This window comes from Alexandromys fortis, unplaced genomic scaffold (assembly GCF_014885135.2).
Source record: "Alexandromys fortis isolate MF-2015 unplaced genomic scaffold, M_Fortis_MF-2015_v1.1 scaffold_236, whole genome shotgun sequence".
In the NCBI taxonomy this organism is placed as follows: domain Eukaryota; kingdom Metazoa; phylum Chordata; class Mammalia; order Rodentia; family Cricetidae; genus Alexandromys; species Alexandromys fortis.
In genome coordinates this window covers 1,779,797-1,785,772 of record NW_026068189.1, presented here as the reverse complement: position 1 = coordinate 1,785,772, position 5,976 = coordinate 1,779,797, and positions in this window count along the sequence as shown.

The following is a 5,976-nucleotide window of genomic DNA, read 5'->3' as shown; positions in this document are numbered from 1 at the left end:
GGGGGAAAAGGGAGACGGGGAGGGAAATGGGAGGCGGGGAGGAGGCGGAAATCTTTTTTTTTCAATAAAAAAATTATATTTAAAAAAAAAGATTGGCAATGACTGGTCTTGCAGATCAAGGCATTAAGGTCTTTTATTTGTTTGTTTGTTTGTCTTTCTTTTGTCAGACACCAACAAACAGAGTGACTTAACATTGTGTATTTAAGAACTGGGATTAATATGTAAATGAATAGATAGATAGATAGATAGATAGATAGATAGATAAGAAAAGGAAAATAAATGTAGAGATTTCTTTTTCCAGTATAATTTTTATGTGCATATGTGTCTTTGGTGGTAATGGTTTCTATAAATATTTATTTATTTTATCATTTATATGTTTGCATCTGTGTCTGAGAATGTGTCTACAAATGTGTGAAAATATTCACTAAAGCCAGAAGCAGGAGTCAGATTCTCTGGAACTGGAGATGTAGGTGTTTGTGAGCCACATAAAGTGGGTTTTAAAAATCAAACCTGAGTCTTTTGGAAGAGAAAAGAGTAGTAAGTGGTTTTCACTGCTGAAACACACAGTTTCATTGTGTGTGTGTGTTTGTGTGTATTTTGTGCATATATACATGTGGAGATCAAAGGACCCTTCTCTTTTCCCTTCAAAGCTTTTTGTATAAGAGATAGATTTTGTGTTAGTTTGAATAAAAATGATCCCCATAGGTACATAGGGAATGGCATTATTAGGAGGTATAGCCTTGTTGGAGAAAATATATCACTGGTGGTGGGCATAGGCTTTGAAGTTTCAGAAGCTCAAGCCAAGCCCAGTGGCTCATTCTTTTTTCCTGCTTCCTGAGGATCCAGTTGTAGAACTCTAAGCTACCTGTCTAGCACCATGTCTGCCTACTTGCTGCAATATTTCTTGCCATGATGATGATAATGGACTAAATCTCTGAACTGCAAGCCAGTACCAATTTTGGGGAAGGCCACTTGTTCATTCCCGGCAACCCAGAACCAAAATAACCACTAAGAAACTATGTTATTCATAATACTGCTTGGCCAATAGCTTAAGTATATTTTTAGCTAGCCCTTATATCTTAAATTAACCCATTTCTATTATTTTATATTTTACCATGGGGCTCATTGCCTACCAGCCAGGTTCCATCATGTCTGTCTCTGATAGCAGCTACATGGCATCTTGAGACTTTGCCTTCATTCTCCCAGCATTCAATTTAGTTTTCCATGCCTAGCTCTCCTTTGTCCTATCACAGGCCAAGGCAGCTTCTTTATTTATTAACCAATAAAAGCAACACATATACAGAAGGACCTCCCACACCAACCAATTAAATCTTTTCCTTTATACGAGTTACTGTGATCACGATGTCTCTTCACAGAAATGGAAACCCTAAGACAAATCTCCTAACGAGGATCGAGGTTGTGCTTTTGTCCTCTCAGTCACCTCAGCAGCACAAAGCCTTTTATATCTTAAAGGACAGCTGCTTTGTTTTGAAGGAATGCCTTGCCATTTGTAATCTGAATTGTATTGGGAACCAGTTAATGCGCTGTTTCCAGGCTTGTTGAAAGCAGAATCTGAATTACAGAAATTACTCCCTTACCTTCTCCAAACCTTTGTCCTAGGTTAAGCTGCTCCCTTGGCTCTGTAAAGAGAAAAAAACCAGCACACTGCTAAGTTTTTTTAAAAAAACAAAAGTAACAAAAAAAAAAAAACAGTATCCCTGTGAATAGCTAAGAAGTAAACTTTTGCCAACAGATTGTTTTATCAAGGGATTATTACTGTGTAGTCCATGGAATAAACACACCTGCAGTGAAAAAGAGAAGAGGAAGCTCATCCTACAGAGAGAAGCTCAAGCAGGCCTTGTAGTTGGGGCCTCAGTGCACAGGAAATAGAGGTAATGAGAGAATCACTTTGAAATTGGTTTTTAATGGACACCCACATATTTTAGATCCTTGCCCAGAAGAAGAATCAAAAAACTTGAGAGAATTCATAAATTATAACAATTAAAGCACTTAGCCCCAAATCTGAACTGGCATGCTTTAACTAATCATGTAAAATCCATTAGCAGTGAGTTCTGTAAGTGCCTAAAATACAATTAATTGACCGATTTCATATCTAAACTTGGTTTTGCATCGGATTTTGTGATGATCTATTAAATTATTAATAGCACTTAGAATTATTATTCTTATTTTTAAGAAGGAGACATACTCTGTCTTCATGAACAGTTCATATCATATCTTTTTGATCTCTGGAGCACCTAGGCATTCTTTGCTGTGAGACCACCTTTTCCCCTACGGATTTGCAAGGAAAAAGTACCCAGTGAATCTTACCATACATGATGAAGTTCCTCTATGTTGGAAAACATTTTTATAACTTTCTTTGCCATTATTTTTCTCACCAAAATAGTAGCTGCTAAAATATTACTTTAGCCCACTAAATTATTAGTCTTATTTACTTATTTTTTACAGTACCATGGGTTGCACACATTCTGTGGATTGTGTGGAGGTCAGAAGACAATCTAATGGAGTCAGTTCTCTGCTTCTACCATGTGTGGGCTAGGAATTGAACTTCTGTCATCAGATTTGACAAGCACCTTTATACTCTGAATCATTGGCATACCCCAAAATTCAGGCCATTTTATTTTAAGCCAGGGAAGTATTGAAGGCAGCATCAACTGCACACTTAAATGGCAGTAAGAAGAAATTTGCAGTAGACATTCTGATGCAGAAAATTAGTGATAAAGCCAGCAGCTAGAATCTACTATTCCCCAGAAAAGACAAGGCTGAATGGGGAAAGTCGAAAAACTTCTATTACTGAAGTCAGAACTGAGTACAAAATAAAAAAAAAAAAAAAGATTGGATATTAATGCTAGAACCAGAGCATTCAGTTGCAACATCTTTAACATCCCCACTAGTTTTCTTTATGTAGTTTTAAATATTTGCTTAAAAGACTGTCTTTAAGTGTGATATTCCAAATGACTTCATTGTTTGGCAACAAGAAGTCATATGAGGCACTGGGTGGTATCCTGAACATAAGCTACCTCAGAGTTTGGCCCACAGTGACACACTTCCTCCATTGAGGGTGTACTCACTCCACCTAAACCACACCTCCTATAGTGACACTCCCTATGAGAATATGGGGGCCGATCACATTCAAACTACTACAAGTGGTTCTTCCCACTACAGTTATCCCAATCTAGAAACACCCTCACAATTATGCCCAGAGATTTGTTTGTTTCTTTGTTTCTCATAGGTGATTATAGAACTTATTAGCAATCAATATTAACTATCAAATAATTGAAGTGTGTGATTAAACACACAAATGCACACACATGAAAACACAAATATACATCAACACATCAAAAAGGGGCTGGGACTTTGACTTTATTTGTAAAATCTGCAAGAACAATCTTTTTGTAGATATAATGAAAAATGAAATCAAAGCAGAAACTGTTTATTTAAGCTGATCATGATGCATAAATTTTCAATTGCTTCACCATGGATATCAAGGGAGACAACATAGTGTAACTAATGGGTTATCAATGAAATATGAAAAAGAATGACCTGTGGCAGTAAAAATTATGAGGAAGCTTCTAATCTACCCCTTTGCAATCTTATAAGTAAATGTTATATTTGACAAAGCGGCTCATGTAGCGAAAGACCATCTGTGTCTCATATTAGAGATAGGAGACGCCATGCTTGATAAAGTTGCTAATGCTGATGGCCAGCAAAGAGCTGACTAATATGTCAAAGGCTTGGTGAGAAGGGAGTCAGGAAAAGAACTGAAGAGTTTGAAAAAGGAATACACCTGAGACCATTGCTAACGAATGCAGCAATTGAGAATCACTCTTGTTACAAAAATGTTTCCCAAACCAGACAGCTCTACTTCTGGTAAAGGACCAGCCTTCTGATGTTCAATGTCGTTTTTCTTTTCTTCTAGTTAACTTCTTGATTTGTCCTCTGACACTCATTAAAAGCTATTCTCTTTTACAAACTAATGGCCATTAGTGTTAGAGATTAAAAACAATTAGAAGTTAACAAGGCTCATTCCCTCCACTCTGGGTGCATTGGAGGGTATTTTCTGAGACACAGTCTAGGTTGGGCTTTGTAGGTTGTAGTACAAGGCTCTTTCCCAAACTCGTGTTACAATTTGATTGACATTAGGATCATATTAAGATATGTGACTTTTAAGTGGCGTTGGGGATATGAGGCATCCATCCTTGTGGACATCTGGATTAATGGTCCTGTTGTGGGAGTAAGTTTGATCTTTCATGTATGTTTATTCTTCATTTCCCTATTCTTCTCTTTCCCTTTCCTTCTCCTCTAGTCTCTTCCTCTTCTCTCTCCTCTGATCCCCCACATATTCATTCTCCTCTCTCTTTTTTCTTTCTCCTTTGTCTTCCTCTACTTCCTGTCCCCCTTGAATGTTCTCTCTCTCATTACAGGATATATTTCACCATGTTGCACTGTAACAGGAAGATCCTCCCCAGATGCTGACACATTGACATTGAGCTTCTCTATCTATAATTACATGAAGCAACAATTCTGTTTTAATTATAAACTACCTCATCTGTGATATAAATTTTATACCTGTAAATAGAAACAATACTTTTGTTTCCCAGGCACCCAAACCTAAATAATCACACAGAAACTATAGTAATTACAGTACTCTCTGGCTGATAGATCAGGTGTATTTCTAGCCATCTCTTATATCTTTAACCCATTTCTATTCATCTAAGTATTGCCATGTGGCCCTGGCATCACCCCATTTTCTACATGCCTTGTTTAGTTGGTGGTGTCTGGCTGATGTCTGACCTGACTGACTTCTTTTTCTCTGTATCTCTGCTTGGATTTCCTGCCTGGCTTGACTCTTCTAAGCCATTGGGTAAAACAATAAAAGCAACCTATATAGAGAGGGGAATTCCACATCACACACCAGTAAAAAGACAAAGACAAGCCACACATTTGCCCTCAAGGAGCCCATAACTTAAAAAAGATGCACAATGAAAATGAAATCTCATTACTTGAAACCCACATAGCAGGAGAGAAATGACTCCCTCAAGTTGTCTTTCATTGTCCACGTTTCCCATGACATACATGCAAGAACGCACACACACACACACACAATTCTAAAAACCATAACATCTGCATTGGCAACTGTTATTGGGATGTTGACAAGACCTCACTTTATAGTTAATATTTCCTGTACTGCCTAAGAAATAAATAAGGTTAAAAATGATTCTTTAGAAGGTTGTGCTATGATATGTCTGTGATTTTCTTTAGGGGAGAAATTTTTCATATTCTACCCATGAATATTCTAACCCAGAGGAGTTATTGTGGGAAAACTATCCTCAGGGTTTATTTGCTTGTTGGTTCCTGGAACCCACTAAACCTGCTCCAAGTAATTTGATACAATTATTAGTAGAATGGATCACATCAAATTATGCCGAAAGAGAAATGTAAAAATGAGTTAAATGACCTTTGAATTCCCCTCCCTCTGAAACATTTTTCCATCACCAAAGAATGTTTTTATTTTATTTTATTTTTATTTTTATTTTAAAACTGGATGCAAGTGACTGGAAGATGGTTCAGTGCATAAGAGCACTTGCTGCTTCTCCACAGCATGAAACTAGATAGATAGATAGATAGATAGATAGATAGATAGATAGATAGATAGACAGACATATAGATAGATAATTTTCAGGTCTTGGTAAAATGAAACCAGACTTGGCGAGATGTAGAACACTGTCCCTTAATATCATTTTGTCAAAGAATGAAGAACAATGAAAGGAAGCTGCTTTACTTTTAAGATGAACTAATTGTTCCCCACAGTGCCTGTGTTTGATCACTTGGTCCCCAGCTGGTGGCACTGGGGGTATGGAATTTTTAGGAAGTGAAACCTTGCTGGAGTAATGTGTCCCTGTGACCTCATTTTGAGGCGTGTAAATACAAAATTCTTGTCTGTAAATACAATACGTC